At 43.5% G+C, this 22,624-nt stretch overlaps 1 protein-coding gene across 5 annotated transcripts in view; it reads left to right on the top strand.

Moving 5' to 3' along the window:
- The first annotated feature begins 884 nt into the window (after positions 1 to 884).
- TASOR2 (transcription activation suppressor family member 2) overlaps positions 885 to 22,624 on the top strand; it is a 124,388-nt gene continuing 102,648 nt past the window's right edge. For 3 of the 5 annotated variants that reach the window (XM_075857493.1, XM_075857489.1, XM_075857490.1), the window contains exon 1: positions 885 to 976. The gene's annotated coding sequence lies outside the window, so the exon portion shown is untranslated. Of the gene's footprint in view, positions 977 to 1,098; positions 1,222 to 19,438; positions 19,508 to 22,624 lie in introns of all 5 variants that reach the window. The other 2 variants (XM_075857492.1, XM_075857491.1) reach the window with 2 other exon arrangements.

Raw genomic sequence — 22,624 nt, 5'->3', positions numbered from 1 at the left:
AGGCTGGTACACAGTCATTTGAAACCTGCTGAACCCCACAGAACTTGGAATGTAGTAATTTTTATGGCCTAATACCAAGAAATTCAGCAAAAAAACTTGGTGTTAACCCCTTCCCTCCGCAGCCATTTTTCGGATTTTCATTTTTGCTTTTTCCTCCACACCTTCCAAAAAGCCATAACTTTTTTATTTTTCCAACGATAAAGCCGTATTTATTATACCTTTTGTAGTGGAATAGTAAAAAATACAGCGATTCCTCAATCTTTTGGGGAGTTTTGTTTTTACGGCGCTCACCGTGCACTAAAAACATGACGTTAATTTTATTTTTTTATTTCTGTTACTTATACAGTGCCAACTTTTTCCGCAGCGCTGTACAGAGGTCCTTACTGACTGTCCCCATAGGGCCTCACAATCTAAATTTCCTATCCGTATGTTTTTGGGCTGTGTGAGGGAACCAGAGTACAAGGAGAACATGTAAATCTATGTACTGTGTGTGGGTTAACCCTTGGCATTACATCGCTGGTCCACGAAATCTAAACTCAGGGGATTAAAGGGGTTGTCCATTGACGGTTAATCCTAAAGATTGGCATTCAATATAAAATGGCTGGAGAACCATTATCTGCAAATACATGTACTAAGAAATAGTCCAGATTTGCTGCAACGTAATGAATTATTTTCTCAGAAGACAATTTTCTTCAATTGCTAAAAAATACCACCTCTTTATAAAGAACAGCCCTGGAGCTTTAGTGCAGAGACAACGGAAGCACACATGATGTACAGGCTTGACGTGCACAGTACAGGAAGCCTGCGCCGTCTCTACTTCCGGGTGAGCTTTCACTTTCTCTTCTTTTTTTCTTATCGCACGAATCACTTCCGGAGGTCAGTGCCCCTCTAGGAGGACTGTGTGCTTGTGAAGCGTCAGACATTTTCTGACTGCTGGAGATTGTTGTGTAGAGAAGCTGGGAGAAGTGCCCGGAGGGTAAGCGCTGGCATGTGTGCCACTTCCCCTGTATACGTGTCCGTGATTTTGTCCGTAGTATCTGTTGTAGGTCCTAGCGCTGAGTTTTCTCATACACTCACTACACTACTTTACTACAACAGGGGTCCAGTACCGGAGTCTTGTCAGTACGGGCCCGGTGCTGTAGTGCCCGCACTCGCAGACCTACTGGGAGCGGGCACGCCGTTCGGTGCCAGTGTACGGATCCCTGGCGTAGAATATTTGCGGTTAGTGCTTCGTTTTGCAGCTCCTTGCTTTTCGGCGTTATTTCTTCTCTTGCCAAATGTGTCCCAAAACAATTAAAACAAGTTGGTTGGAACCTACAGAGCAATGATGATTCACAGATCAGACGCAAAGGTCCGCAACTGTGATTTATAGAAAGAGCGTCAGTTTTATTATTTTAATTCGGAGAAGTGACGTCACGCATGTGACGTCATTGTATTTAGAGACCTAGTGTATTGACAACTGAAGGTCCTTGGGATAGTTTACTATAGGAAAAAGATTTAAAAAAAACTAAGATAAGTCGAGCTTTTGTTGTAGGAGTGACGGCAGGAAATGACTCATTCAAACCCGTGGACATTAGATTAGTTGGCAGATAGCAACGATCTTCACAGGCACTGCTGTCAATCTGACCAATGGCTGCCATGACATGGATTTTTCGACATAGGTGTTTTGGCTTCTGATTATCCTTCTCGCTTTACGATAGTTGCGTTTGGTCAGTTGTGGAGATCAAATCTGAAACTGCGATACGTTTTCAGCTCTGAACACCGTTTTACTAAATATAGCGGTTTTGATCCAGACATTTAGACTGGCGTTGGCTTGAGTTAACGCACCTGATTTTTTTTATTTTATTTTTTTAATGGGAGGCCGCTGTAGGAATATTTGCGGAGATACTTTTTCTTCTGTGATCGGGTAATCTCCACCACATTCGCCCATTGTGAACTCCGCTGTGCTTAGCCAATAAAAATAGCTTTCAACAATAAGTCATTAAAAATATCCACAGAGATAATGATTTTATTAATCTCCGCTTTTAGGTCCGGATCACACACACTCAGTTTTGATGCAGTTTTCGTGGCAATTTTTGGCCACAAAATTATCTTTTTTTTTCTCTATTTCTTTATTTACTTCTGGCTTTGCTTAAAAAAACAAAACCAAAAACTGCATCAAAACTGTGTGTGTGATCCTGGCCTCTCTAAAATTGTTGCTTTTTTTTCCCTGTCCCAGTCTCTCCTGTCACACCTTACTAAGCAGCCATAGCCATCCTCTCCCTGCTGTTTGCCTGGGGGGGGGGGGGGGAGAATGTCAGGTGTAGCGCTGGGTATCCACCAAACCACTAGGGAATGTCTGGATCTGCTAGAAGAAGGCAAGTTTAGTGGCAGAGAAAAGTAGTAATTCTCATTGATCCATGAGGACCAGATAAATATTTGCTTGTATGATGTGTACCTTACATTTGGTCAACATAAAATATGTGTGTAATTTATGTAAGTAATTGTTGTTCTTATTATAAACGTTCCATAATTATGTATAGCATCTCTAGTTTGTCTTTACAACGTATAAAGCAGAAGTCATGTTATGTTTGGAAGTCAAATATTATGGTTTGCCGTTGGTTACTTTGTTGTATTATGTTTTAGTATTAGCCATTTTTAATGTAGTGTGCAACCTCGGACGTGAAAAATGCATGTCTTGTCCCGTGCGGGACGCATTATCACGGATGCCTCATGGACTAGAGTCTATGGAGGGATGCGTGAAAACGCAAAAAAATAGGACATGTCCTATTTTTTTTTTTCACGGACCCTTCACCCGCTCCGTTGAAGCAACGGCCGTGTGAACGGCCCCATTGAAATACATGTGTCCGTGTCATGGTCGTTGTTTTAACGGCCGTCGCACGGACAAGTTACACGCTAGTCTGAATGAGCCCTAAGGCTACTTTCATACGACAGGAAAAAAACGGCTGTGACACGTTTTTTTAACTGCCGTCGCACGGCCATTTTTAGAACAATGTAGCTCAATGGCTGTTTTCACACAGCCGTTTTTTTTACTGACTGAATAATGGGCGTAAAAAAAATAGGACGTGCTATTTTTGGCCGTCTTCCCGGCCAGGTTGCCCCCATAGAATTCAATGGATCAGTTTTTTTTTTTTGTTTTTTTTTTTTAACGTACAATTTTTATTAAATTTATAAACTGTAGCAATACAAAAGATGAACAGCCAAGTGTACCAATAATAAGACATTACATGTGATGTATGGGACCTTCACAAAGTAAGCAATTGAAGAGATGGGTACATAAGGCATGACACATGAATTAACAAGTCGATTGCAAGTTTTGATTGTGTTGTTGTAGCCTACATATAAATCGTAATCATATTATTCATGAGCAGAGGTATATCACAGAGCAATTACATTAGGACTTGTCCAGTGCACATCATGGAGACTTCCAATAATCTACTGTAAATCGGACCCAATCATCCCAAATTTAGAGGTGTTACCCATTATAATCGCTATCTTTCTTTCCATATTAAAGTTACACTGTGCTTTATTTATTATTTTTGAAATAGTCAGAACTACATTACTCTTCCAGTTACGTGCCACTGCAGATCTAGTTACAGTAAGCAGATGGGAAATGACCATTAGGTTCGCCCTAGGTATTTCCTCCAGAGTTAAGGATTGAAGAGCTAGTTCTGGACCCCAATGGAAGGGGTTATTAATATACTGCCCAATAAAATCCAAATTTGTTCCAAAAAAATCCAGAATCACAACAGAATCCCACCACGCATGTAATAGAGAGCCAATTTCTGTATGACCTCTCTAACACATATTAGAAGCTCCTGGGTAAATCCTGGACAATCTGTACAGTATACGATTCCAACGATAGAGTAGTTTCCTACCAATTTCCAAGTGGTTGATACACCTAGAGGTTTTTTTTTTGTTTTTTTATAGAAATGGAGAAGAAAAACTGCCACTGCTCCGAAGGGAATGTACATTTGAGGTCTGCTTCCCGTCTAGGGATAAAATCTAGGGATAAAAGCTAATGGGTCATTCAACCGAAGGGCAATCGTAGCTTCATTTGCCTTAGAAATACCCTTGGTCATATTATGGGAGCTCGAAAAAAACTTCTCATATGGGGTGCCAGTTCACTCGGGATCATTTCAAGGATTGACTAGATGGTGTAATTGTAGATATTTATAGAACTGTGTTCGGTACCTCAAATTACGCCCAGAAACGTAAGTCAGTGCTCTGGATCATTAGTTGCAATGCCAAAATTTGAGTCTTGGTGAATTTCAGGGAAAGTAATTGGAGATTAGTCAGTCTTCTCCACAGGGCAACACTGGAAGAAATTGTACAACTCCTATTGACAGAGGTTGCAGATGATAGAGCCTGGCACCATAAAAAGTTACATAGAGATGGTTGTGACAGCAAAGACGCTTCCATCCTCACCCACTGTTTAGAGATGTCATGTACCCACCAGTTGTTCAGGAGAGGAGGCAGGTACAACATTTTCTCTGCTATCCTAGCTCTCTGGTGATTCCAAATAATGGACATGAGTAAGCATTGAAGCTATTTAATATCAGAAAGTGGGACTGAGCTAGGGAGGTTGCGGAATTAGTAGAGAATTTTAGGCAATATCAGCATCTTGATAGTAGATATTCTACCTATCCATGAAACCGGGTATTTGGAGTACATTTTTATATCATTCTTAATTTGCGAGAATAGGGCATTGTAGTTAGAGGCAAATAAGCGACTAGGTGGGTAAGCAAGGTGTATACCCAGGTACGGAATACTTTCATCCGCCCACTGAAATGGGAAATCCGATTGGAGGTGTGTCTTTACCGTAGGTGAAATTCCTAGATCTAAAATAAGGCTTTTCGTAGAGTTAATTTTATAGTAACTGATCGCACTAGAGGTTTATATGAGGCCCATAACTTCAGAAAGAGAATGTTCTTGGGAAGATAGGCAAAATTATAACCTCATCGGCGAATAAGCCGATTCGGTGATCGTCTCCTACCTTGATGCCTTCAATATCAGAACACGTACGAATACTCTGAGCGAAGGGTTTCATGACTAGCGCAAATATGACGGGAGGATAGAGGGCACCCCTTGCGTGTGCCGTTGGTAATTTGGAAAGATCTAGAGAGGGATCTCGAGATGCAGAAGGCCTAGTATATAGTGCCATAACCATAGTTAACAGGTCGTCTGGAAATCCAAAGACTCTAAGCACCACTTTGAGGTACCCCCAATGGACCCTATCAAGTGCCTTCTCCGCATCCAGTGATGGGAGCAGAGAAGGCACCTGATGAGACCGGACTGTAGACAGATTATTTATAAAGCACCGTGTGCCATCAACTGTCTGACGTCCTTTGACAAATCCCACCTGGTCACTGTTAATCCGTGAGAGCACAATATCAGTTAGGCGTATAGCCAGTAATTTAGAATATACCTTGAGGTCTGTGTTTAAGAGAGAATTTGGTCTAAAATTAACCAGACTGTCCGGAGATTTACCCGGTTTGGGAAGTGTTCTTACCGGAGCCCCCAGCAATTCAGCTGGAAAGGTACCTGTTTTAGCTGCAGTGTTACACACAGGCCAGGTATGGAGACCATTTTGTTCTATGAATTTTATAAACGTCTGTGCCAGGTGATTTGTTTGTTTTTAATGATTTAATAACTGTTTCAACCTCTTGTGTGGTAAATTCTTGTGTCAACTGCACTAAGCTTTCTTGCGGTACACTGGGCAGATTCAGATTAGAGAGGTACGAATAGATGTCTGGAAGAAGGGATCAAGGGATCCATTTTCAGATTATACAGACGGTTATAGTACTCCGCAAAGCAATCTTCTATACCTTGTGGATCCACAATCTTTGATACATCTGGCCTGGACATGAAGGGACTTAAGTTGGCTTGCCAGTAAAGACCCAGACCGGTTTCCCTGCCAATAATGAATGTTTTAAACATTTTAGGGTTAACTCATACTTGTTTGTGTTGATAGCATGAATACGGGACTGTACCAGGGAGAGTAGGCTGTTTTGTTTAATGTGTGTAAATGAGCAAGTTCGAGTTGCAATTGGAGTAGTTCTGCAGACCTTTGCTTTTTAGCATATGAGGTTTGTTGAATGAAATGCCCTCACAATGGCCTTAAGGGCAGACCATAACTTATCATCAGATACTTCATTGTTGTCAAATTCAAAATAATCTCTTAAATAGGTCAGTTTTAGGGGCATAATCTGGGTGGGATAATTCAGTCACCATACAGAATTGGGTAAATTATTGAATCTCTTGGTGACCACGAGAGAGATGGGGGCATGGTCCGATCATATGGATTGCGGAACTATCGTCTCTAGAAATCAGTGCCTTATGCGCTAGGAAGCAGTCTATTCTCGTGTAAATATGATGCAGGTGAGAAAAGAACGTTAAGTCATTTTCAGTGGGGTGTTGGATATGCCAGATATAAAATAACTTGTGCTTCTTAATCAAATGAAAGAGGGGTTGGTTCAGTGTACTACCTTAGACGTGGAGTCTACAGATGGCCATTGAAGTCACCTATGACAATTAACGAACCATCTTTTTCCATTTGAAACAGTGAGCACAAACGTGATAGGAATTGTAATTGGCCCAAGTTCGGGGCATACAATGATGCAATAGTATATTCGGCACCATTAATGTGACACATCAGAATTGCATATTTACCCTCGTCGTCCACAATCTGTCCAGTCAAGCTGAACTCTACCGTGTTCCCAATAGCGATAGAGACCCCTCCTTTTTATTTATTTTTTACCCGAAGTAGGGGCATGTGAGTATCTATTATGTTTAAGTCTACACAAATCCTCGAGTTGAAGATGAGTTTCCTGCATACAAAAATTTCTGCCTTTTAATTGGGCAGCTTCTTTCTAATCATAGAACGTTTATAGGGAGAATTCATCCCTTTCACATTTAGGGAAACCATTTTAAACACCACAGTCCAACAGTTGTGGACGGTGAAGGGCCGCTAGCAGAATAGTGTCAGTGCAAACAGATAATGTGTCTAGGCTCAAACAATCTGCACAGCTGATATTGGGAATCCCTTTCAAAAGAGAATATGTAGGCATACATAAAAATAAAAGTAACCCAAATTCCAGATGTAAGGAACAACGAAATCATAACCGTGAAGAAATGGTAAAAAGTCTCACAGTAAAGAGGGCTTAGAAAAAAGGTCGTCTGAGGATACTACCCAGCCAGTGGCAGCCCAGATGATTAAGAACTTGCCCTAGATATGAAAATTCACATTGCACGTTACCAAACTCCTGGACCATGAAGTCCTTGACATGGGGATAAAAAGAGCCAGACAGTAACAGACAATTAAATGGCCACCTGTCAGGTTAAACTGCACGACGTTTGCCATAAGTCACTATGGACCACTCTTCAGGGATATGTTGCAGTGAGCTACGTTTACCAGAACCACTCGCATCAACTGCAGCAGTAGGAAGATTCCACGCTCGGCATAGTTGCATTCCCGCCTTCGGAGAAGATACCATGTGCTTCCCACCTTCTCCAATAATGAGTTTGACCGGGATTCCCCATCTATAGGGAATAGCGTTATCACGCAGTATCTTTGTACATTCGCCAAACTCGTAGTCTGGCAAGGGTTGCGGCAGATAGGTCATCTAACACAGAGATGTATTGATATCTTTCAGGCCATGCCGGTTTCTGTCGCATAGCTTCCATAATTCGTTCTTTGATGTGTAAAAAGTGTATCTGAGCGATAACATCCCTTGGAGTAGAGGAAGGCAAGGCTTTTGGCTTAGGAAGTACAAGGTCCATAATAAAATCCGCTGTGAGGCCTGCGGCAGCAGGGTAGTGAACATATCCATGAGGAAATCGCGAAGTTCTTCATTCTTAATTGCTACTGGGATACCACGAATGCAGACATTATTGCACCTGGAGCGGTCTTCCATATCCGACATTTTGGATTTTAATGCAGAGAGTTCTTCCTCCACAGAAGTAGTCACATCCACACTTTCATTATGAGCAGTAGTGAACTTTGCCATTTTGGTTTCAATATGTGAAGTGCAGATTGTAGCTTATTTTGCATGGAAAGATTAAGCAGTGTCCTCATCATAGATTCTGTAACAGCGTTTTTTCTTGAGGCCGCCATGTTAGAGGATTCACGTGGTGAACGGCTCTGCTTCTCAGATACTTCATCCATAACATTTTTGTTGCCAGACCCTGAATCATTTCCCCTTCTCATTAGGGGATTGAAAGTGGAAGCCAAGAGGTTAAGTGGCGGGCTGGTTGAGGATGTGGAAGTCCCCAGCTGTACTCACTGCTGCTGGAGACGTGGCTGTAGAGTCACTGCGTGCACGCCAGGTTGCTGATTCCCGAGAGAGAGACTGGTCGGCACCATCTTGGCAGGTTTCAGCGGCCGTGAAGTACTTGGTTAATTTGACTGGGCTCCGTTTGGTTTTCCAGCGCGCCATCAGCTGTGGAGTATCCAGGGAGCTTGGGTACTCGTATCAACGAGGTTTAGGATAAGTATAGCCGGTTTGTGCACCTTACTGGGCCGAGATGTTCAGGATCTGTACTATCGTACGTCTTCCTCCAGGTGCCGCTGGCCACACCCCCAATGGATAAATTTTTAAGGAATCCTTAGGACGGCCGTTAAAAACTGATCCTGGCCAAGAGGACTCCAGGGCACAGCGCTACTTTAAATGCTGAGCCGGGCAAGCCCTTGACATCACTGCCAGAATCCCTGGCCAGAGCATCGGCAACGCTCTGGACAGGGATTTCACCCCTAGAGAGAGACCGTCACGTGACATCAGGGGATCCTCTTGGAGCGGAATCCTCTGCCAGAGTGTTGCCGACGCTCTAGCCAGGGATTCTGCTCCTAGAGGAGCCCCTGCTGTCACTGGATGGGGGCGGTGTCTGGCGCTGTCTACAGGGGGAGATGTCTGGCGCTGTCTACAGGGGGAGGTGTCTGGCACTATCTTTAGTGGACACTGGTGTTTTCAGGGGGTTGGGACAAAAGAAACCCTGACAAATAAAATACATTCATTGATTTTAATGGCCATGAAAAATGGATGGCAAACAGATAAACGGCCATTATAAACAGACAGATGGACTGCAAATGGATGAAAAAAGACACACTGATGCAAAACGGCCATAAAAAAACTTGACACTTCAGTTTTTAATGGACATTTTTTTTTCATTGTCGTGTGAATGTAGCCTAATATTGCGTGCTTTTGGTTGGTGTACATTTTATGTATCCCATGTTGCTGTATCACTCATTCTATTAGTGCTGGACGGTTATTGCACATTGGACCTTATGTATGACTTTAGAGGAAGGTGTCCTTGTGCCCCATAACATACGGCTCAACAAATCCCAGAAGCACAAATGGCCAATGTGCCTAAAAATTTGGTAGGCTCTGTTCAGTTGGGTCAAAGTTTCTTTTTATAATAGAAACAACAATGCATAACCGGATCTATATATACAGATACCAATGGTGCACGACTGACTCCATTGACTTCTGATGACATTCGTTAGGTTTCGCTAAGGTCGTGCAGCACTATTTTTCTTGTAACATTTGAAGGGGACTCATTTGGACTGGCTTTTTATACACTTCTTATTAGGAAACCAGCTCGAGTAAGATGCAACAAATTAAGATGTGAATGCCTCTTAATAAATTTGTTGCATCTTCGACTGTTCACGCGCCCCTGAGTTAAATCATGGCTGGCGTAGTTAAATCATGGCTCCGCTATACTTTATGCCAGCCTCTGCCGTAAATTATAGTAAACAAGTCGGCCCGCGGGTCCCTTCTGCAAAGATCAGCCTACTTTTTTTTTTTTTTTTTCTCCTTTTTTGAAGTGGCAAGAGCATCAAAAATGGCCCGAAAGTCAACATTTTTACATCCGCTTTCCGCTGTAGAGAAGTTGAATACATTTCCCCAATCAGGGCTAAGGCTGCCACGCGGTTTCCGCATTCTAATCTGCATCAAAAACCTCTGTGTGACCTGGGCCTAATATGATGGTTAACATTAGTTCATTCTATTCGTGGACACTGCATTATTACTATTTACTTTTCTAATACACATTTGAATTGACTTTACGCATGACACATTGACACCATCAAAAGAGTGAGTGTAGGAAAGTTGTTTACTTGCATGGCATGAGACTGGTAGCCAATTTATTTTTAACCCCCTTAACGACTGCATAGTGATTTTACGGTGGCCGTTCAGGGTAGTTTTTCATGATGTAAATACCTGTTAGGCCATGCCAGAGGCATGGCCTAACAGACGCCTGTCAATTTTACACTGATAGGCAGTAATACACTGCAATACAGAAGTATTCTAAAATCGATCAAATGATCACATAGTGTAAAGTCCTGTAGTGGGAGTAAAAAAATAATAATTTTAAATCCACTTTTTTTACCGATGACTGCACCCCTGGAGAGACATCCCCATTCGCCAGACAGGAAGACTGATGATATAAAAGGGACACACCTCTCCACATACCCAGTCAGGTTTCCTGTCCTCCCTATGGGATTGTCCTGTGGTCAAGACACTCTCTCCAGGATTGCAGACCATATAGCACATACTCACCTGTGTTCCTAGAGGTATTCTGAAGGTGTAAGGTGGTCACCGCTTCCCTTTACGGAGCTGGTAAGGTCCCACGGTGGGTGGGTTCTCCTCTGGGGGAGAGGCTTCTCCTGGGGGTCAGGCCTGGCTCCAGTTCGCCAACTACTTCCAGGCTCGGGCTCCCTTCGGTGGTGTCGCACATACACCCAGGAAGTGGTGTTCTGGTGGGCCACGAAAGGGTGGAGGCGCTACAGCTCGTTGTAGCCAGGGAGCCTCTCCATCCAATCCCTGGCCCATTTCAGGCCTGAACCAAGATGGCTCCTCCAACTAAGCAACCAGCATGGAAGCTCCAGGAGAAGCAGCAGGATGTGCTGAACGGTCGGACCCAGCAAGATCCTCCAGTCCGGTACTTTGAACGGCATGGGATCTTCTAGGAAAAGTGGTAGGACAAGCAACATTTTTTTTTATTATTAATCTTGTCCTTCCTTTATATATTACATGTTTTCTTAGGTTAGAGAAGGTGCCTGGATGAAACGGGACAAAACTTGTAACACATGTGCTATGTTTAAAAGGAAGCTAGCAGCTTCATATCAAACGTTTATGCCAGCTATGTTTAGATAAGATCTTGGCCGAGGAGTCCACTAGCCTTGCCGCTAGCATCGAGGATATGGTACAACCTGAGGTTAGGAATTCCCTTAAATCTTTTAATAAGAATCATGGCCTTCCTAGTACCTCGTCTGGTAAGACAAGACAGGGTGTCTGTGTATCTGACTCTTCTAGTGAAGAGGTGGATATATTTTAGGAGCAAGGGGAGCTATGCTTCTCTGAAAATTCCTCTGATGAAGATGGGGGTGGAAAGAAGCTGTTTCCAGTTGAGGACGTGGATCAGCCCCTTAAGACCGTCCGAACCACTATGAACATCGATGACCCCAGTCCATCCAGGACATTCTGTTTGAGGGCATAACTTTCCCTGTCTATACAAATGTGTCCAGCCTCATTAAAAGGGAGTGGGAGAACCCTGATAGGAAGTTAGGCATTCCCAAGATTCAAAAGAGAAAGTATCTATTTGATATCCAGAAAGAATGCCTTGCCTCTTGAAGACCTGAGTTCTCTCCCTGATCCAATAGATAGGAAAGCAGACTATTATTTAAAGAGGCTCTGTCACCAGATTAAAAATGCCCTATCTCCTACATCGTTTTATCGTAGCTGGAATGTAGTTAACAGCAGTGTTTTTTTTATTTTGAGAAATGATCTTTTTTCAGCAAGTTATGACCTTTATTACATTTATGCAAATTAGTTTCTTAAAAAACACCCACTTGGGCATTAACTTTTAACCAAGTGAGCGTATTACAAAGAAGTGTATGACGCTGATCAATCAGCATCATACTTTTCTCTCCATTACACCCAAGCTTGTGTCACTGAACAGCGTGATCTCGTGAGACCACGCTGTGACGTCCCTTCCGCCCACAGGTCCTTCATCCCTGCATCTGAAGACTGAACATAGTCTCCAGGCGTATGAGAAGTTAGTCGTCGGATCTGCAGCAGCAGCGGGAGGAGGTAGCATCCAACAGTGCAGGTAAGCATATAGAACTCCCTAGAGACGAAGGACCTGTGGGTGCAAGTGACGTCCCACGAGTTCACGCTGTTCAGTTAAACAAGCTTCGGTGTAATGGAGAGAAGTGTATGATGCTGATTGGTCAGCGTCAAACACTTCTTTGTAATACGCCCACTTGGTTAAAAGTAAAAAAAACGCCCAGTTGGACATTAAGAAACGAATTTGCATAACTGTAATAAAGGTCATAACTTGCTGAAAAAAGATTGTTTCTCAAAATAAAAAAACACTGCTGTTAACTACATTCCAGCTACGATAAAACCATGTAGGAGATAGGGCATTTTTAATCTGGTGACAGAGCCTCTATAAAAAGGACCTGGGAAGCCTCTGCAGGGTCCTTTAAACTCTGTGTTGCGGCCACATGTGTGGCCAGGTCCCTAAAGATTTGGATAGCTCATCTAAGAGAAGACTTCTAGGGATCAGATACTGGCTTCCCTCCCGGTTTTGTCTAAAGCTGCAGATTTTTTTTAGCTGCTGCCTCCGATTATGTTCGTCTATCAGCTAGATCAGCAGCTCTGTCTAACTTCGCCAGAAGAGCTATATGGCTGAAAACATCGACGGGAGATGCAGGCTCAAATGGAATACTCTGCTCTATCTCTTGTTCAGGAGACTTTTTGTTTGTTCCTCCACTGGATGACCTCCTGGGGAAAAGGGTTTCCTTCTCAGAACAAACCACCAGGTTCCTTTTGTCCCAGGAAATTTAACAAGAAACCTAATCCCAAGGGACACAAATTTAGATCCTCTGAGTTCCCTGGGAAGAATAAGGGTTTCCTGTTTGGCCTCAGAATGATCCCAAGAATAAAGATCAGCAGCAATGACGCCAGAAAGAGTGGGGTGGTAGGTCGCTTATCTCTATTCTTTCAAAAATGGGAAAAATTCTCGCCAAATCGATGGGTTCTAAATATTATAAAAACGGGTTACAATTAAGAATTCAGGACCCCTCCTCCAGACAGATTCCGCCCTACAAAAGTCCAGAAGAACACAGAAACAAATTGCTCTAGAGTCGGTGGTTCTTTCTCTCATCAGGAAGTGAACCCTAGTTCCAGTCTTGAAACTAGAGATGGGCAAGGGCTACTATTCCCCCCCCCCCCTCCCCTCTTTCTGGTAAGAAAAAAAACAGGGCAAGTTCGACTGCGCTATTGATTCCGTCCGAAAACCAGCCGGAATGGTGACGAACCACCACTCCGGGGTTCCGTCTGAGGTTTCTGTCGGGTGAACCCCGCAACGGAAAGTGAAAGTGACAGCACAGCTTCCGTTTCAGTCACCATTGATCTCAATGGTGACGGAAACATCGCTAATGGTTTCCGTTCGTCACCATTCCGGCTGGTTTTCGGACGGAATCAATAGCGCAGTCGACTGCGCTAATGGTGATGGAAACGGAAGCTGTGCTATCACTTTCACTTTCCGTTGCGGGGTTCACCCGACAGAAACCTCAGAAGGAACCCCGGAACGGAAGCGAACGGTGATGTGAACAGGCCCTAACACAAAAGTTTTGTATTTTTTTAAGCTGGTTCACAAAAAAAAATAATTCCAAATTCTACTGGACCAACTGCCTATTTAGAGACAGGCAGCAGCTCCAGGAGCGACATCATAAGGGACACACTAGGCGGATATGCTGAGTAAAACTACACAGCTTATCCGCCCCGGTAGCCGCAGGGAATTCCGCCAGCAAAACCGCACCAAATAGTGGCGCAGGTTTCGTGAGGCGTGTCCGCTGCGGGAATCCTGCAGGGAAAAAAAAGTTTAGACTTGCCCCGGCCGTAGTCCTGGTGACGCATCTCTCTTCTGAACGTAGCCCCGCCTCCTGGGATGACGCTGTAGACCATGTGACCGCGGCAGCAGTCACATGGGATGAAACATCGTGACAGGAGGCCGGGCTGCGCTAAGAATAGAGGATCGCGTCACCAGGACTACGGCCGGGGCAAGTCTAAACTTTTTTTTATAAATTTAAAAAAGTGCCTTTTTTTTTTTTTCTCATTTGTGATTTTTGCGGCAGAACCGCAGCATTTCCGCAACAGAGGAGCGGCGATTCCACAGAATACATTGACACGCTGCGGCTTAAAAAGCCAAAAAGCCACACTGCAGGTCCATTATTTTTGCAGCGTGTGGATGAGATTTGTTCACATCTCATCCACTCTGCTGCGACTGTAATACGCTGCGGATTATCCACAATAAAATGTGTTGCATAAAATCCGCAGTGTTCATGCCTAGTGTGTTCCTACCCTAAGGCCGGATTCACACGAGCGTGTGCTTTTTGCGCGCGCAAAAACGTGGCGTTTTGCGCTTGCAAAAGGTCCATAACAGCTCCGTGTGTCAGCAGCGTATGATGCGCGGCTGCGTGATTTTCGCGCAGCCGCCATCATTATGACACTCTGTTTGTATGTTTGTAGCACGCGGTGCTTTTCTGTTTTCATTCATAGTTTATACTGCTGCGGAAGTGCTGGGCGTGATTTTCACCCACCCATTGACTTCAATGGGTGCGTGATGCTCGAACAATGCACAAATATCGGACATGTCGTGAGTTTTACGCAGCGGACACACGCTGCGTGAAAATCACTGACAGTGTGCACGACCCCATAGAGTAACATAGGTCCGTGCGAGGCGCGTGAAAATCACACACGTTGCACGGATGTATTACACGTTCGTCTGAATAAGCCCTAACAATAAGGCCCAGTTCACACAGTTTTTGGGCCTTGATATTGACTCGGACACTGCGTCAGAATCAGCACCAAACAACTTCCAAAACCGCCTCCCATTGATTTAATCTGAAATCAATGGGAGCCAGTCGCGGAAAAAAGAAAAAGCAGCGCGTCCTTTCTTGCCGCGGTTCCGCCTCTGACCTGCCATCGAAATCAATGGGAGGCAGAAAATCCATTTTTCGCTGCGTTTTCTGTCTGCTGTCCTCAATCGCCGCAGGCAAAAAACGCGGCAAGATAGTGTGGGCAGGTCAAAATCTGCCTCAAAATTCGGTGCGCGGTTCCAGGCGGTCGCCGGTGCGCATGCGCGGGAGTTTGCGGGTGCGCGTGATCGGTCGCACGGGCGGCGGTGTTTGACGGCCCCCATGCTACCCAGGGCCGCCATCAGGGGGGGTATTAGGGGTACTGATGTGAGAGGCCCGGCCAAACCTAATTGAAAGGGGGGCCCGCAGCTCATGACATTCTTTTGGTGAAAAAAACGGGCCCAATTGCAGGGGCCTGTTTTTTTTTCTACCAAAGGCAAGTCGCGGCAGTTTGCCGGGCCCCCCTTTCAATTAGGTTTGGCTGGGCCTCTCACATCAGTACCCCTAATACCCCCCCTGATGGCGGCCCTGGGTACCATGATATAGTACTGGACGGAGTACCGTTAACAGGCGGTGCCACGGTAGGGGGGCCCAGAAAATGTAGCTGTAGGGGGCCCTGAAATTCCTGATGGCGGCCCTGGGTACAAGGTCAGGACTAGCAGAGCTTCATCTAGTGTCCCTTTCTACAGTCCACCTAAAGGGAAAGGACAATCGGGTAGCAGACTTTTTGAGCAGAAAAGAGTTGCTACTATCAGAATGGTACCTAAACCATGAGGTCTTCTGGTTTATAGTTGCCAGGTGGGGGCATCCATCCATAGATCTCTTTGCTACCAGGGAGAACAGGAAAGTGTTCAGATTCTTCTCCCTATACCCCAGGGACAATCCTGTAGCAGAAGATGCTCTCTCCTAGTGTTGGAGTCAGGAACGGGGTTATGTTTTTCCCCCTCTCTGCCAACTACCAATAGTGTTAAAGAAGATCATGGAAGACAGGGCCTCGGTCATCTAAATCGATCCATTTTGTAAAAAAAAAAAACATGGTTCACGTGGCTGAGAAAGCTGTCCTTAGCTCAACCATGGATTCTGCCAGACAGACCAGATCTCCGGGCCCAGTGGTTCATCTCCACATCACCAGGCTGCATCTTACAGTATGGAGACTGAAAGGATGATTCACATAAGGAGAGGTATTTCAGAATCTGTCATTTCCACATTATTGGCAAGTAGGAAGCACGTTACCTCAAAAAGATATTTAAAGAGGCTCTGTCACCAGATTCTCAAATCCCTATCTCCCATTGCATGTGATCGGCGCTGCAATGTAGATAACCGTAAAGTTTTTTTGTTTTTTTTTAAAACGTTCATTTTTGGCCAAGTTATGAGCTATTTTATATATATATATATATGCAAATGAGCTTTGAAATGGACAATTGGGCGTTTTTTTTTTCGTTATGTCCAACTGGGCGTGTATTTTGTTTTTAACTGGGCGTGTTTACGTGTATGACGCTGACCAATCAATGACCAGTCAGCGTCATACACATCTCCATTGATTTACACAGCAGCAATGTGCAGCCACATACAGAGATTAACGTTAATCGAGTGTCCTGATAACGAATACACGAAATCCAGCCTGGACGTCATGTGTATTCAGAATCCTGACACTTCTGACTCTTTTCTTTGAGATTTCCAGCAAGGGAAACAAAATCTCGTTTACCTCCGTAATCTCGCGAGATTACGCGTGGCTTGCGGGAATCTCACAGAAAAGATTCAGAAGTGTCAGGATTCTGAATACACATGACGTCCAGGCTGGATTTCATGTGTATTCGTTATCAGGACACTCGATTAACGTTAATCTCTGTATGTGGCTGCACATTGCTGCTGTGTAAATGAATGTAGAGGAGTGTATGACGCTGACTGGTCACTGATTGGTCAGCGTCATACACGTAAACACGCCCAGTTAAAAACACAATACACGCCCAGTTGGACATAACGAAAAAAAAAACGCCCAATTGTCCATTTCAAAGCTCATTTGCATATATATAAAATAGCTCATGACTTGGCCAAAAATGAACGTTTTTAAAAAACAAAACAAAAATGTTACTGTTATCTACATTGCAGCGCCGATCACATGCAATAGGAGATAGAGCCTCTTTAAGGGTCCAGAAAGCTTTTCTCTCCTTTACAGGAATTGATATAAATCCCTTAACAGATCCTGATATACCCTTGAGCCTAAATTTTTATCCAGGCCGCTCGGTACACATTTCTGCTCCAAGCTCCTTTTATGACTTCAGGTTTGCGGAACACCCCTGGATCAGGAGGTTCCTGAAAAAGACCTCTAATAAGATCTTCATCCTGGGACTTCCATGACACTGCCATGGTGGGTTTATCCTTTGAATCTCTGGACTCCCTGTCCATCAAGTTTCTCACTCTGAGGCCCCATGCACACGAACGTAAAAACGCCCGTAATTACGGCATATTTTTACGGGCCCATGGACTTCTATTGGTCACGGGTACCTCCCCGTATGCTTACGGGAAGGTGCCCGTGCCGTTCAAAAATATAGAGCATGTCCTATTTCAGGCCGTAATTACGGCACGGGCAGGCCCATAGAAGTCTATGGGGCTCCCGTAATTACGGGGGACCTACGTGTGTGCACCCGTAATTACGGGAGCGTTGCTAGGTGACGTCAGGGGATGGTCACAATCCAGGGTGCTGAAAGAGTTAAACGATCGGCAGTAACTCTTTCAGCACCCTGGACAGAAACTACCGATCACAATATAGATCAACCTGTAAAAAAAAAAAAAAAAGACGTTCATACTTACCCAGAACTCTCTGCTTCTTCCTCCAGTCCGGCCTCCTGGGATGACGTTTCAGCCCATGTGACCACTGCAGCCAATCATAGGCTGCAGCGGTCACATGGATTGCCGCGTCATCCATCGAGGTCGGGCTGGATGTCGAAAGAGGGACGCGTCACCAAGACAACGGCCGTGTAAGTATGAATTTCTTTTACTGCAGAAAGGGCTGTCTCTTCTCTATCCTGCACTGATAGAGAGAAGGGGCTGCCGATTTAGTGCATTGCAATTTTGCAGTGAAAACGTGCCCGTAAATACGGGTGGAATACTGGTGACACCGGACCCGTATTTACAGGCACGGGTACGTAAATACTGGTGCAATACGGGTCGAATACGTGTGACCAAGGACCCGTATTTACGGGAGGAAAAAAATACGTTAGTGTGCATGAGGCCTAAGGGCTTATTCAGACTAACGTAAAATACGTCCGTGCAACGCGGCCGATTTTCACACGCCTCGCACGGACCTATGTTAATCAATGGGGCCGTTCAGACAGTCCGTGATTTTCACGCAGTGTGTGTCCGCTGCGTAAAACTCACGACGTGTCCTATATTTGTGCGTTTTTTGTGCATCACGCACCCATTGACTTGCGTGAAAATCACGCGCAGCACACGGAAGCACTTCCGTGTGACGGGCGTGATTCGCGCAACAGCAGTAAAAAGTATGAATGAAAACAGAAAAGCACCACGTGCTTTTCCGTTTACAAACATACAGAGTGTCATAATGATGGCGGCTGCGCGAAAATCACGCAGCCACGCATCATACGCTGCTGGCACACTGAGCTGTTATGGAACTTTAGCGCGCGCAGAACACACGCTCGTGTGAATCCGGCCTAAAGATTACCTGTTTACTAGCAGTAATCACCGCCTGTAAAGTAAGCGAATTTCAAGCCTGTCTCGGCCTTCCCACCGTACAATTTGGTGTTGGAGGATAGGGTAATTATGAAGACCTTACCCGGGTTTTTTTTAACTAAAGGTGATTTCCATCAAGATCAGGAAATGTATTCTTCCCTTCTGTGACTCTTCAAAAAATCCAAAGGAGCAGGAGTTTAAGCGCTTCGATATGAGGAGGTGTTTAGTCCACTACCTGGAGGTATTCAGAGAATCTTTTCATTCGATTTCAGGGTCCAAATAGGGGTTTTGCAGCTAGCAGGCCAACAATAGCAAGGTGGATTAAACAGGCCATACACTTAGCCTATGAGGGCCAGAACATTAATCCCCAGAATTCTTCGGAGCTCATTCTACTAGAGCTGTATCTACTTCTCGGGCAGAAAAAGCCAACGCAGCTCTAGACCAGATTTGTAAGACGGCTACATGGAGTTCACTCCACACCTTTTATGAAGCATTATAGGTTACAGCTGCATTCAGCCGCTGACCTGGCTTTTGTTTGGAAACTTCTACAAGCAGTAGTCCCACCCTAAAAACTGGGGTTTTATTTTACATCTGCAGGGGTGCTGTCATAGGTGAAAGGGTAAAAGATTGATTACTTACCGGTAATCGATTTTCTATGAACCTATGACTTTCTGTTTCCACCCCTTCTGTTACTTCCTTTCATACATGATGAACAGATCGAAGGATCAATTGGAGATCCAGACGGAATCTCTTTGTATATAGTGTGTGTGTATATCCGGAGTTCTTCCTAAAGACTGGGTGTGTGTCCTTTTTTTATATAATCAGGTTTCCTGTCCAGTGAATGGTATGTTCCTCCAGGGGTGCTGTTATAGGTTCATGAAAAACCGAATACCGGTAAGTAATCAATCTTTTTCCCCTTACAAAATGCTTTTATTATGGAAAAAAAGTAGTAAAAAATGTACACATTTGTTTATCGCCGTGTCCATAACTATAAAACTATTACATTATTTTACCCGTACGGTTAAAATTGCTGTTTTCTTTTCATCCTTCATTCAAATTTTTTTCATAAAAAGTGATCAAAAAGTCGCACTTACTTCAAAAGGGTACCAATAAAAACTAAAAGTTGTCCTGCAAAAAAAGTGCCCTCATACAGCTGCATCGGGGGCAAAATAGAAAATAAATGGCTCTTAAAATATGGAGACACAAAATCAAATAATTTTGAATAGTTTTTACTGTGTAATAATAGAAAAACCAATTTTTTTTTTATAAATATGGTATTGTCGCAATTGTAATGACCTGCTGAATAAAGTTGTGTTGTTTATACCACACGATAAATTTAAGATGCAAAAAAGAATGGCGAATTTTCAGTTTTTTTTTTTCCCTATTACCCCACATAAAAAGTTAATAAAAGCTAATCAATAATTATAAGTACTCCAAAATGGTGCTATTAAAAAATACAACTTGTCCCGCAAAAAACAAGTCGTTCTACAGCTATGTTTACGGGAAAATAAAAGTTATAGCTCTTTGAATGAGATGATGGAAAAACTTAATAAATTGCTTGGTCATTAAGGTTTACAATGCCTTTGGTATTAAGGGGTTAAATGGAATGTATAATCATAATATTTAAATCAGGTCTTTATTAACACATTTGTTTTAATTTTTTTTAAACAAATTTTTTTTTTTTTTTTTGTGTGATTTAAAAAAAAAAAAAAAAAAAACCCACTTGAAATATTCCAGTTTCACACCGGTGACACTTCCTATTTTATGCAGTTCATTTCTCCGCTTTGCCTGTATTAATTTGAACAAGATGAGTAGTGTCATCTCATTATCATTAGACGGCGGGGGTGAGTTAATGCCAGCTCTATTGTACTTCTGGAGGCCTAGATAAGGCTTGAACGTTATATTCACAGATAATGCTCTGTATGCATCTTTCCTGTCACTGCCTTATCGAGTGGGCTGTACTCCATCACTTAAAGGGGTAATCACACGAAGAATATTATATTTCAGTAAACGCCTAATTCTAAATTTTTATTTGTTCATTTATTTTACATAGTATGGCACCACATGGTGTTCAAATTGTATAGCAATGTGCACGGCCACTTATTGAGCAGAGTGCTGGTGAACACGCATGCTCAGTCACTCTTCCCACAGCCGGGTTCCTGCTTAGTGAGCCTCTGTTCACTGCAGAGCAGCCAATAGAAATAGAGAGGCTTCTCTGCTTGTCAGGGAAGGAGCAGAGCCTCTGCAGGAGCATGGCGATATAGCTGAGGAGGCTTATTCTTCTCAGATTTAGGATTGTAAAGCTCTCGAGCCTGAGAGCAGATATAAACCCTGCACATGCCCACTCAGTCTTTACTGTTTCATTATATTTTTATTGGTTTCTAATGGAGTGCATACTGTGAATGTCACACAGTAAATATCTTCTCTACTCTGGATCCCATGTATGGGAAGAAAGAACGGACTACAGTATATTGTCAGCTGCCAGAGGGGGTAGGAGACGGATCCCGCTCTGCAGCGCAGATTTGCAGCACCACCAAGTATTTATTTCTGTTACTTATATAGTGCCAATATATTCTGCAGCGTTTTACAGTTGTCCTCGCGTGCTGTCCCGAGTGGGGCTCTCGATCGAAGTTCCCCATCTGTATGTTTTTGGAGTGTGGAAGGAAACCAGAATCCCTGAATAAATCCCACACAAAAATGGGGAGAACATACAAACTCCTTTGTCGGATTTGAACCCAGGACGCCAATGCAATGCAAGAGTTGAGCCACCGTGCTGCCCATAAGTAGGACACGGAAGCAAAACATGAGTTATTATTAACATTATGCTGGAAAAACTGCAAGTTACTTTAACCCCTTCCCGCCGCAGCTCTTTTTCAGATTTTAATTTTCGTTTTTTCCTCCCCACCTTCCAAAAGCCATAACTTTCTTTTTCCGTCGATAAAGTCCTATGAGGGCTTGGTTTTTGTGGGATGGGTTGTAGTTTTTCGTAGCACCATTTATTGTGCCATATAATGTACTAGGAAACAGGGAAAAAAATATTTGTGGGGTAGAAAATGAAAAAAAAACAGCGATTCCTCCATTGTTTTTTGCGCGTTGTTTTTACAGAGTTCACTGTGCAATTAAAACATGTTAACGTTATTCTGTGGGTCAATACGATTACGGCGATACCAAATAAAAAAAAAATATATATATATATATATATATATATATATATATATATATATTTATATATATTGTTTTTTTCTCTATTTTACTACTTTTAGTTTCAAAAGGTATTTATTGATATATCGGTACAGAAATGTGATGCACAATTACATGTAATCAATCCTCACGCAGGAGGATATAGAAATAAGTGCTTGTTTTAAACCGAAATGCATTTACATGGGTGTAAGGGATTGGAGGGACATAGGGATAACAAAATATAAACCAACCAACTATGCCATAAAATTGCACATATTAGTCATACTACTGTAGATCGCTCCTAGTATCACCTTGTTGGATCCCACTTTACAGGGTAATAGTATACTGAAAGTCGGGTGAATGAGGGGAAGAGAGCCATTGGTCCCATACCGCACGATAGAGGTGGATTGAATCAGTTCTCACCGCCTCCATTTTTTCAAATATAGCTATACGATTGACTCTATTAATAACCATAGAGATATCAAGATCAGCTGTACGCCACTTGGACGCTATATAGATTCGAGCCGCTAAGAGTATAAACTGGGCGAGCTTAAATTTGGAGTTCGGTATTCTGGGAGGAATGGCTCCTAGTAGGCATGTAGGGAGCCGTTTTGGAACGGTAAACTGGCAGATATTAGAGATCAAAGTACAGATATCCGACCAAAAAATTGAGACTCGTGGGCACGACCACCATGTATGGTACATAGTCCCATCCGAGGCACATCCTCTAAAACACTCGGCCGAAACCGTTGGATATATGGCGTGAAGTTTTGCCGGGACGTAGTATGCTCTATGTAACAATTTCGTGGATGTCTCAACCAGGGATACCTG

Source organism: Rhinoderma darwinii, chromosome 3 (assembly GCF_050947455.1).
Source record: "Rhinoderma darwinii isolate aRhiDar2 chromosome 3, aRhiDar2.hap1, whole genome shotgun sequence".
Lineage (NCBI taxonomy): Eukaryota > Metazoa > Chordata > Amphibia > Anura > Rhinodermatidae > Rhinoderma > Rhinoderma darwinii.
Note: the sequence above shows the minus strand (reverse complement) of the source record. Positions and strands in the feature narration are given on the sequence as shown.